This window comes from Rhinoraja longicauda, chromosome 3 (genome assembly GCF_053455715.1).
Source record: "Rhinoraja longicauda isolate Sanriku21f chromosome 3, sRhiLon1.1, whole genome shotgun sequence".
NCBI lineage: Eukaryota > Metazoa > Chordata > Chondrichthyes > Rajiformes > Arhynchobatidae > Rhinoraja > Rhinoraja longicauda.
Genome location: NC_135955.1, coordinates 40,992,361 through 41,004,055, shown reverse-complemented (window position 1 = coordinate 41,004,055; position 11,695 = coordinate 40,992,361).

The following is an 11,695-nucleotide window of genomic DNA, read 5'->3' as shown; positions in this document are numbered from 1 at the left end:
CAATATATTTTCATGTGCTTCCGCTAGATTTAGAAAAGTATCCTGCACAAACTTCTCATCATCTGTATTTGGTGCATATATATTCATTAAAGTCCACAATTCTGAGAACATTTGACAATGTACGATTATAAATCTACCTACTGGGTCGCTTACAATATTTTGTATCTTAATTGGTAGCGTTTTCTTAAATAAGATAGCAACCCCTCTTGCTTTTGAATTAAAAGAAGATGCTACCATACTTCCTACCCAGTCTCTCTTTAACTTTTGATGTTCTTTTTCCGTTAGATGTGTTTCTTGTAAGAAAGCTATATCCACTTCCAATTTTTTCATCTGTGTTAAAATTCTCTTCCTTTTTATCGGTCCATTTAACCCATTCACATTATAACTTAGAAAATTTAATTTATTATCCATTCATTCCTTTTTTTTTTTTTTTTTTCCCTTCTTCCTTACCTTGATACCTCTTCCAGTATTTACGTTGTGCCGTATTTCAGTGTACTCCCTTCCATCGTCCAGGTACAAAAACAGAAAAGAAAAAAGAAAGATAGAAAAGTAAACCCTCCCTCTAATGTTGTTAATAAATAGATTAACAACATTACCCCCCTCTATTATACGAGGTGTGGTCCACGCCACACTTGTGCCCATGATTATGGTAGAGCATGCATATTCTCCAACCCCCCCGATATTTCAAGTACTTCTAAAAATTAACTATCCTTAATACAATTGATCCCCTCTATAGTATACAGATCTTGTTAATAATCATTCATTCATGGATCTTCTTGATCAATTCTCGATGGCAATTCTTCAGCAAAATCTTGTGCTTTGACAAAGTCTTTGAAAAATTTATTTTCTCCAATGTTGATCATGATCTTCAAAGTAGCAGGATGCAGTAAAATGAACTTATAACCTTTCTTCCATAAAATATTTTTTGCCTTATTAAATTCTTTTTTCCTGCTCAACAAGACATTACTGATATCTGGGTAAAAAATTATTTTTGCACCTTCATACTCTATTGGTTTTCCCTGTCTTATGTTCATCCCGACTGATTTGAGGACCAATTCTCTATCTTGGTATCTTAAGAATTTAATCAACACAGATCTTGGCTTTTGATTAGTCGAAGGTTTCGGTCTTAGAGCCCTATGTGCTCTTTCTAATTCCATCGGTCCTTGTTTATCTATTCCCAGACTAGTCACTATCCAATCTTGAAAAAAATTGATTGGGTCTTCCCCCTCAACTCCCTCTGGCAAGCCAACAATTTTAACATTATTTTCTCCTGCTGTAGTTTTCCAAGGCGTCCAACTTCTCCACGATCTTTTTGCTTTCAATTGCTGCAGCAGTAATACTATCTTCATTTTTTTCCACTCTAGATTTTAACATTTCATTTTCCATTTCTATATTATCCACTCTGTTTATCACTGTTTGAAAATTCTCCTCCATTTTTTTCAGTCTTATACATTTCCTTATTGTCCTTATGCAGTTCCTTATTATCTCTCCTCAATGCTTTCACTTCATTTTCCATCACTTTGTTATCTCCTTCAATTTTCTTGAGCCTGTTAATAATTTCTTCAAGCATCGCTTTAATTTTAATCTCTGAATCTTCTTGATTTCCTTCTTCCTTGTTTCCACTTCCAGTGCTAGTTCCCTCCTCGTCACTCTTTTCTGAAACTTCAGCCTCTCGGCCAACACAGGGCCATGCCTCTCCGCCTGCTGAGGGCTCCTCAAATCCAGGCCCCTGCTCCGTCGGGGCTGTAGGCCTACCTTCGATTTTTTTTCTTGATTCCTTTGCTGGATTTCTTTGCTTCTGTGGCAGCTGTGCTCCCTTCTTTTCTTTCTTGGGAGTCATCAGTGCGTTCTGTATACTTTTAACTTTAAATTAAAGTACTTGAATTCTTTTAGTGCGTCTTTTTTGGTAGTTTAGGGCTTTGTTTTCGGGAGTGCTGAAAAGTTATGTCTACTCAGTCAGACATTGGACACGCCCCCCCCCCCCTGTTTAGCTCAAACTTTGTGATTAATTTATTCATGAAAGAACTGCTTTAGAAGCCATGATAGCCTTAAACCTAGCCTAACTCTCAGGATGAATCAATGTCATTGGATGTTTTGGCTATTCACACGTATTTACAAGCCTCCTACAAATTAAACCGGTTGCTTCAAGCAACCCCTCCCTCCACCCCCCTCCCTGCCTCCCTGACCCCTCCCTCCCTAGGAGATAGATTTTAACTTTAATATGTGAATAACTTAAAAAATATAACAAGGATTTCAATGAAACTTCTTCCATTAGCACCAAAGGGACGACGGTGAGTAAGGTGGGCCTAAAATTGTGTACCGTTTTAGCTGTAGTTTAAGAACAAACAAACAAATGAGAGTTTTAGTATATAGATGTACCAAAACGGACCTATGAAATTCTATAAGAAAATAACTGCAGATGCTGGTACAAATCGATTTATTGACAAAATGCTGGAGTAACTCAGCAGGTCAGGCAGCATCTCGGGAGAGAAGGAATGGGTGACGTTTCGGGTCGAGACCCTTCTTCAGACTGATTTGCAGCAGCAGCACAACAGATCTGTAAACACAGTACTCAATAGATAATATAATAAACATTAAAATAGTTCAAAAAATATTGTGCACAAAAACACAAGACAAAGCCCAAAGTCCCTAGTCAAATCAAGGCAGTTTGTAGTTTTGTTAAAATTCCGAGCATTCAATAGTCTGATGGTTGTTGGAAGAAGCTGTTCCTGAACCTGGACATTACACTTTTCATGCCCCTGTACCTTCTTGCCGATGGTAGGAGTGAAATTACAGCATTGTCAGGGTGGTGTGGGTTCTTGGTGATGCTGGCTGCCTCTTTGAGGCAGCGCCTCCTGTAGATCCCTTTGATCCTGGTAAGGTTAGTATTCGTGATGGACTGGACAGTGTTTGCCTCATTTTGTAATCTCCTTTGTTTCTGAGTATTCGAGTTGCCAAACCAGGCCATGATGCAACCAATCAAGATGCTCTCTACAGTACACCTGGAGAAATTAAAGAGAATATTCGTCCACATACCAAATCTCCTCAATTTTCTAAGGAGGTAGAGGTGTTGATGGGGTTTCTTTATGATTGTGTTAATGTGTTGGGTTCAGGACAGTTCTTCAGAGATATGCACTCCCAGGAATTTGAAGTTGTTGACTCTGTCCTCCATTGACCCGTAGATGAAGAGAGGTTTGTGGATCCTCAGCCTTCCTCTTCTAAAGTCAACAATCAGGTCCTTGGTTTACTGATGTTGAGAGCAAGGTTATTGTTCTGGCACCATTCAGTAAGACGATCAATCTTCCTCCAATACTTTGACTCATCATTATCCGTAAATCGCCCAACAATGGTGGTGTCGCCGATAAATTTAAAGATGGAATTAGAACGGTGTCCGGTTTGGAGTTAGTAGAGTAGGGGGTGAGCACACAGTCTTGAGGTGTCTCTGTGCTGATGCTTATCAAGGAGGAAGTATTGTTGCCAATTTATACAGATTGTGTTCAGTTGACAAGGAAGTTGAACATCCAGTTGCAAAGGGATGTGCAGAGACCCAGTTACTTGCGCTTGGTGACAGGTTTGGAGGGGATGATGGTGTTGAATGCTGAGCTGTAGTCCATGAATAACAGCCTGACATATATGTTGTTATTGTCATGCTTGGCATCTGAGGCTGAAATGCCGTCAGTAGGTGACATAAGTGGAAGTGTTTCATCATAAGTTCTGCAGATTGTGTTCTCTCCTGTGGGAAGTTGTTGATGGTGTTGCAGGTGGTGTGGGTCCTTGATGATGCTGGCTGCCTACAAACAAACAAATAAATACAAACATTAAAAACAGAGATTATGCCTTGTTTGACACTGGTCTTCACTGAGACGGGTCTGTTGTTGGGGTCATGAGTAACATTGCCATCGTGATGCAAATGCATGCAAGGATGATTTCTGTGAACAGCAACATTTTGGAAGTGCTCCAAGTTTCTGCTGATTAATGGAGTCAAAGCCCATGTGGGGTTAAAAAAAGGTTTTGCTCCCTGCATTTCTCTTGAAGTTGTCCTCTGCATTGTGGTATCTTTACATTCAGAGAGTATAGAGGCACTGAGAGGAGATAATTGAGAACCATAATGATGGCTTTCTCTATGGCAGACAGCAAGGAGAACCCCTCTGTAATTACCCCAGTTGGATCATCCTTTTTGCTACAGAACTGTTGGCAACCCCAGCTCCCTATTCACTCCAATCCTTTTGCAGTGCCTTGCTAAATTTTCACAGCAACCCCCACTGTCAACTGCATCTGTCTATTCGAGTTCCCCGAGGTATTACGCAAATTTGACTCCCCATCAGCTGGAAATGGAGATGGGGAATACTCATTTAACTGGTGACATAATTATAAATATCTTTGACTCACTTCGGCTATTGAGCTAGAAAGACCAATTAAGATATTTTTTTGGATTTTTATTTTGTCCCAACTAAATCAGAATTCTCTATCCTCTTCAGTGGCCTTCACGTGTAAACAGGTGCTGCTGGAGGTTTTTAATTCCTTCTTTGGGGGCATGGTCACAGAAAGTACAACTATCTTGGTGGCTCAACCTAGAATATTTGATTCTTCACCTGGTAATTCACAACTCACAAGCGAGCATAAGCTGACATAATGAGAGGGGAAAGTGAGGAGAATAGGTAATGTGCCTGTATTTTATCAAACCGATTGAACCTCAGAATTGGAGTGAAGGTCTCCATGCTTTATGCATGGATCGTAAATTTAGACTTTGGATGACAATGTGTCACTTTAAATAAATTTAGGTAGATCATCAAAGGCATCAAAGCATCACTAAATTACGACAATCATACCTGACCCCAGAATACTAACCACTATCAAAACGACCTACTTCCTTGTCACCCTTCTTAGCTCTGGCTTCTGCTCATCTGCTGGTTTTTAAACTTTACTGTTCTATTGCTGGTCTGGCCAACCTCCCAATTCCAACCATGGATAAGTTTCAGATAATCCGACAATTCCGAATCCTAACTTGCATCAAATTTGAATCAAGTAGTCTGTCTGTTAACCTGTATGAGCTCCAGACACAGCAATTTCTCAATCCTAAAATTCTCATCCATGCTTTCAAATTCCTCTGTTGCTTCTTATCTTTGCAATCTCCTTCAGCCCTGCACCTTCACAATTCTCCAATTGTTGCCTGTTGCACAACCTGACTATAGTCATTTCACAGACTTTCCATTAGCACCTGAAATCCTTCCTTAAATCTCTGCACTTATCCCACTTTAAAAGCACTTAAAAAAAGCAATTTATAATTTATTTTCATTGATCAAAAGTATCCACCTAAACTATGGTTCAATCCCAACCTGTATCTTCAACGACAGAAGCTGCTGGAAACAGAACAAGAGAAACAGAGTTAATGTTTCAGGCTAAAGCTGATCTGCAGTGTTTCCCCTATTTTTTTTCCTTTTTACTTTAGCCAACATCTGCAGGTTGTTCATATGTAAAAGCAATAACTTTGGCCAAGCTTTTGTCATCTGTTCTGCCTCCATCCATGATGTAATCAGGGCATACATTGCAAAGTCATGGTCAAACACAAGCAATTTGCCCTCCATCTTTGCCAGTGATTTAAAGATACACTGTGAACAAAATAACTTTTTGCCAAGAATTTCCAGGAAGAAACTTGGACATCAGCTCCAATAAACAATAATAATTTATTTGGATTGACAAACCACAAGAATCTACTTAAACTACAGCTCAATTCAACCTCACTCCTCTTACAATTCATTTCCCCCACGACTCACCAATCCTGTATTTAACCCATTAAATTTAAAGGTTTATCAAATTCGATGAAGAATAGCCACACTAATGTATTCTCAGGTCACTAATTACCAGCCAGTTCCCTTTAAACATTAGATGCAGAACATTTAAGTTTGGCTGCAAACATGGTTCTGTCCTACACAATTACTTACCGCCATCTCTTGGAAATCTAAAGGACTGCAAATGTTTTCAACTGCTAAAACAGCTTGGAAACAGGTCCTTTCACCCAACTTGCCCATGCCGATCTGCACTAGTCTGACCTGCCTGCGTTTGGCCTATATACTTCCAAACCTTTCCTAACTCACCACGGACACCCCCTTCTCTCCTCTCCCATCAGGCAAGAGGTACTGGAGTGTGAAAACGTATACCTCAAGGACAGTTTAATCCCAGCTGTTATCAAGCAACTGAAACATCCTATCATCGACACAAAATGCTGGAGTAACATAGCGAGGCAGCATCCCTGGATAGAATGAATGGGGGATGTTTCAGGTTGAGACTTTGCTTCAGACTGATAGTCAGGGGAGATGGAGATACAGAGATAAGGAAGTATAAGGTGTGAAACAAGACAAAGGGGATGGAGATCAAGGAAAATGTAGAATAGATCATTGTTCGCTCGGAGAAGGTAACAATAAAGCAAACAGAGATAACATTTAATCAAGGGCAGTCCGTCTAGTCGGAGAACTGGGAAGGGATGGAGGCAGAGGGAAAGCAAGGGTGACTTGAAGTAATATTCATACCGCTGGGGTAAAGCTGACCAAGCAAAATATAAGGTGTTGTTCCTCCAATTTGAGCTGGGCCTTACTCTGACAATGGAACAGGCCCAGATTAGAAAGGTCAGTGTGGGAATGGGAGGGGGAGTTAAAGTGTTTAGCAACCGGGAGATCAGGTAGGTTTAGGCAGCTGAGTGGAGGCATTCAGCGAAACGATCGCCGAGCCTGTGCTTAGTCTCGCCGAAATATAGGATTCCACACCTGGAACAGCGGATACAGTAGATGAGGTTGGAAGGGGTGCAGGTGAACCTCTGCCTCACCTGAAAAGACTGTTGGGGTCCTTGGACGGAATCAAGGGGAAATATATAAGGACATGTGTTACATCTCCTGCGATTGCAGGGGAAAGTACCTGGTGGTTAGGTTGAGAAGGAACGAGTTAGTCCAAATTCTAAAGTCCAAAGTCTAATTCAAAATCGTCCAAAAATAGGAACCATCCTATCATCAACTCAGAACTGGTCCTGAGCTACCATCTACCTCATTGGAGACACTCGGACAATCATTAACCGGACTGTACCTTGCACTAAACGTTATTCCCTTCATTCTGTATCTGTACACTGTGGACGGCTTGATTGTAATCATGTATAGTCTTTCCGCTGACTGGATAGCACGCAACAAAAAAGCTTTTCATTGTTTCTCGGTACATGTGGAGTCAACAATGTGGAAGCGTATGCGTGGAGTTAACGGGAAAGAGAGTGCAGGAAAGGTCACGGAAGTCTCCAGAAATAACAGGACAGAAAGTTTAAAAAGGAAGAGAGCAAGGTCGGGTAAAATCGGGATGGTTGTGAGAGGAGGGGTGATCAACACAGAATTCAAGGTACATTTGAATGCACGTAGCATAAGGAACAAAGTGGATGAGATTGTAGCAGAGTTAGAAATTGGCAGGTATGATGTTGTAAGCATTACGGAAACGTGGCTACAAGAAGATCGGAGCCGGGTGCTGAATATTCAGGGTTATACGTCCCATTGGAAAGACAGAAAGGTGGGCAGAGGGGGTGGGATAGCTCTGTGGGTTAGGAATGGAATACAATCCTTAGCGAGAGGTGACATAGGATCAGCAGATGCAGATTCATTGTGGATAGAGCTGAGAAATTATACGGCTAAAAAGACTCTAATGGGAGTTATTTTACAGCCCCCCAAACAGTAGCCAGGATATAGGGTATGTTACATCAGGAGATAAAATTGGCATGTAAAAAAAGCAATGCTATGGAGGTCATGGGAGATTTCAAACTGCAGGTAGACTGGGAAAATCAGGTAGGCACTGAACCCCAAGAAAGGGTAGTGTAGTGAGTTGTAGTGGAACCTACCTGGGAAAAGGCAATTCTGGATTTAGTGTGATATAATGAACCGGATTTGATAAGGGAACTCAAGGTAAAGGAACCATTAGGATTTTGCAACCACAACCTGATAAGTTTTAATCTGCAATTTGAGAGGGAGAAGGCGAAATCGGATGTGTCAATATTGCAGCTGAGCAAAGGGATGAGGGGGGAGCTAGCTAAAGAGGCATGAGGGGGGAGCTGGCTAAAGAGGCATGAGGGGGGAGCTGGCTAAAGTTGACTGGAAAGGGACCCTAGCATTGGAACAGCAATGGCAGGAATTTCTGGGAATAATCCGGAAGATGCAGAATCTTTTCATTCCAAAGAGGAAGAAAGATTCGAGGGGGAGAAAGAGGTGACCCTGGCTGACAAGGGAAGTCAAGGACAGTACAAAACTAAAAGAGAAGGCGTATAACAGATCAAAGATTAGTGGGAAGCCAGAGGATTGGGAAGCTTTTAAAGAACAACAGTAGGTAACTAAAAAGGCAATACAGGGAGAAAAGATAAAATACGAAGGTAAGCTAGCCAATAATATAAAAGAGGATAGCAAGAATTTCTTCAGTTATATAAAGAGTAAGAAAGAGGCAAGTGTGGAAGTTGGGCCGCGGGAGAATGATGCAGGAGAAGTGATGATGGGGAATAAAGAAATGGCAGAGGAGTTGAATAACTTTTTTGCATCAGTCTTCACAGTGGAATTCTTTGAAGAAGTAAATAGCAGGACAGACAAAGGAGAGTCGGTAGATGTTGTTTACTTAGATTTTTAGAAAGCCTTTGATAAGGTGCCACACGTGATGCTTCTAAGGAAGATGAGAGCCCATGGTAGCAAAGGACAAATATTAGTATGGACTAGACCAAGTGGACCCGTTGGGCCCAAACCTCTCCTGCATTAGCGCAGCACCCTCTCCTCCCCCTCCCTCCCTCCTCCCCCTCCCACCATCCTCCCCCCTCCCACCATCCTCCCCCCTCCCACTCTACCCTCCTCCCCTTCCCCCCCCCCACTCCATCCCCCTCAATCCCCCTTATCCTCCCTCCTCCTCCCTCTCTCCCTGGGAGATAGATTTAAACTTTAAAATGTGAATAACTTCAAAAATATAACACCGATTTCAATGAAACTTCTTCCATTCGCATCAAATGGACAACAGTGAGTAAGGTGGGCCTAAAATTGTTGTGCTATCGTGTACCGTTTTGGCTGTAGTTCAGGAACAAACAAACAAAAAAGAGTTTCAGTATATAGATAGCAGGTTGACTGGATAGCAAAATATAAAGAGTGGCAATAAAGGGGGCTTTTTCTGGTTAGCTGCCAGTGACTAGTGGAATTCCACAGGGGTCAGTGCTGGGGCTGCTACTCTTCACGTTGTATATTAACGATGTGGACAAGAGGATAGAAGGCTTTGTGGCCAAGTTTACAATTGATACAAAAATAGGTGGAAGGGCAGGTAGTGTAGAGAAAGCAGGGACTCTGCAGAAGAACTTGGACAGGTTGGGAGAGTGGGCAGAGAAGTGGCAGATTGAATATAATGTAGCAAATTGTGGAGTTATGCATTTTGGTAGTAGGAATAAAGGCGTAAACTATTTTCGAAATGGGGAGAGAATCCAGAAATCGGAGGTGCAAAGAGACTTGGAAATGCTGATGCAGGATTCCCAAAAAATTGGCCCAATTCTACTCGTATTTCCTATCCCTTATGACAGCTGCCTCCAATCTATTATCATATTTGCCCCTCTATTCGCTCTATTTGGGGGCCTTAGTACACTCCAAAAAAGGTGATCATCCCCTTTTTATTTTAGTTCCACCCATACAAACTCATTGGACAAACCATCAGCAATGTAATTTCAGACTACTGCCATGACATTCTCCTTAATCAATAAAGCAACACCCCCTCCTCTTTTACCCCACCTCTATCTCTCCTGTACCCTGAAACATTAAGATTCCAGCCCTGTCCTTCTTTTAGCCAGGTTTTCGTAATGGTTACAACTTCCCAGTTGTGTGAACGTATCCATGCACCGTTCATCCATCTTACCCATCAGGCCTCTCACATTAAAATAAGTGCAATTCAATTCAACAATCCTTCCTCACTCCATCATGTCTTTTCTCTCCACTGAACTTTCTTTCATCACAATCCACACCGACTTCTATCCTCTCACCTGCCGCAGTCCTGCATTGGATCCCACACCCCTGCCAATCTGGGTTAATTATGCTCCTCAGGCAGGGGAACCAATATCCTGACAGGCAGGTTTGCTAGCGTTGCACAAACCTGTGCAGCACGTGCAAACCTGCCTGCCGGGATATTGGTTCCCTTCCAGTTCAGGTGCAAACCATCACTCTTGTGCAGGTCATCTTTGCTCCAGAAGAGATCCCAATGGTCCAAAAATCTGAATCCCTACCCCTTCACCAACTCCTCAGCCACACATTCATCTGTCCTATATGGCACATGTGGGGAAGGAGTAAATTTAAGGGGCTGTTCATAAAGAGAGATTGGTCAAATCAGGACACATCTCTGTGTAGTTTCTGCAAAGCTACTTAAAAAAGCAAAATATATATCACAAATCAGTAAACTCTTAAATGTAGTAGAAAACCCAATCTCCAATCAAGTGATGGATTTGGATGAGTTCAATTTACTGCACAAAATAGAACTGAATGAGGAAGGATTGCTGATGCAGTTCTGAGGGTAATATCAGCTGCCATTCAAGGGCACGATCATCGTAACATTTTGTTCTCTGTACCTGAAAAGCAAATATAGAAGAGGTTTTAGAAGGTATTTGGCAAGGATATCCTGAGATGTTAATCAAAAAGTTTCCACTGCAACATTTTCTCAAGGAAAAATACATTTTATTTATCGAATGTGGTTACTATTGTTGAAGCCAGGATTTATTAGTCAGCCCGAGTTCTCTTCAAAATTGGGGTGAGGCCTGTTGCAATCTGTAATGTGAAGTTGTTCTATTTATGCATTATTAATGAATGCACTACTAAACAAATGTTCAATTTGGAATAGAAGACTCCATGTACCCTCTCAGGTTGACATAAATATTCCACAGTACTAATTAAAGAGCTAGAGAATTTCAGGCTAATATTTAATCCTCAACCAATATCACTATAATAATTATTTGGTTATAATTGAAGTTTGTAAGATCTTAGAAAGACACAACGTGCTGAAATAATTTAGGTCTGGCAGTATCTCTGGAGGACATGGATAGATGACGTTTTGGGTCAGGGTCCTTCTTCAGAATAGTTAAATCTTAGTGCGCTAATTGGCTGTCATGCTTTCCAATAACTACTGCTCCAATACTCAAATAACAACTACTCTTCCAACTTTTGGGAATTGCAACACAGTTCCAAGTAATGGAAGTTCATGGACAGCAGTTTTATAGAACTGAGATATTCCAAGTGTAAACTGTAGACTTTCCCTTTGTAAAGGACATTAGGTTAGCAAAAATGTTAACAGCAAGCTAGTTTGCAGACAACCTCCAAACCCAGCCAGCCACCCTCAAGTCAGCCTACATGGGATAAACTACCATGGGTAGAATTAAGAGCAAGAGAATCATTAGAGATGAAGATGATTATAATTTAGCGCCAACAAACCCTATAATGCCTGTGTTATGGTTTTCTCTTAAAAATCATCTCTTGCATTCTTTCCCTAGTTTCTTGGTAACTATTCCAACGGATCACATCGTTCCAGAGTCACGGCACTGAAGAGGTCTGGGAAAAAAATGGACAAGCAAGTCAGAATTACATGCTGGTTTTCCAGCACAACCCGGTTCCGATTGCTATATAGGTTTAGAAAGAGAAGAACCTTCAGCCACTTGTACACAAGATAGGTTGGGAAT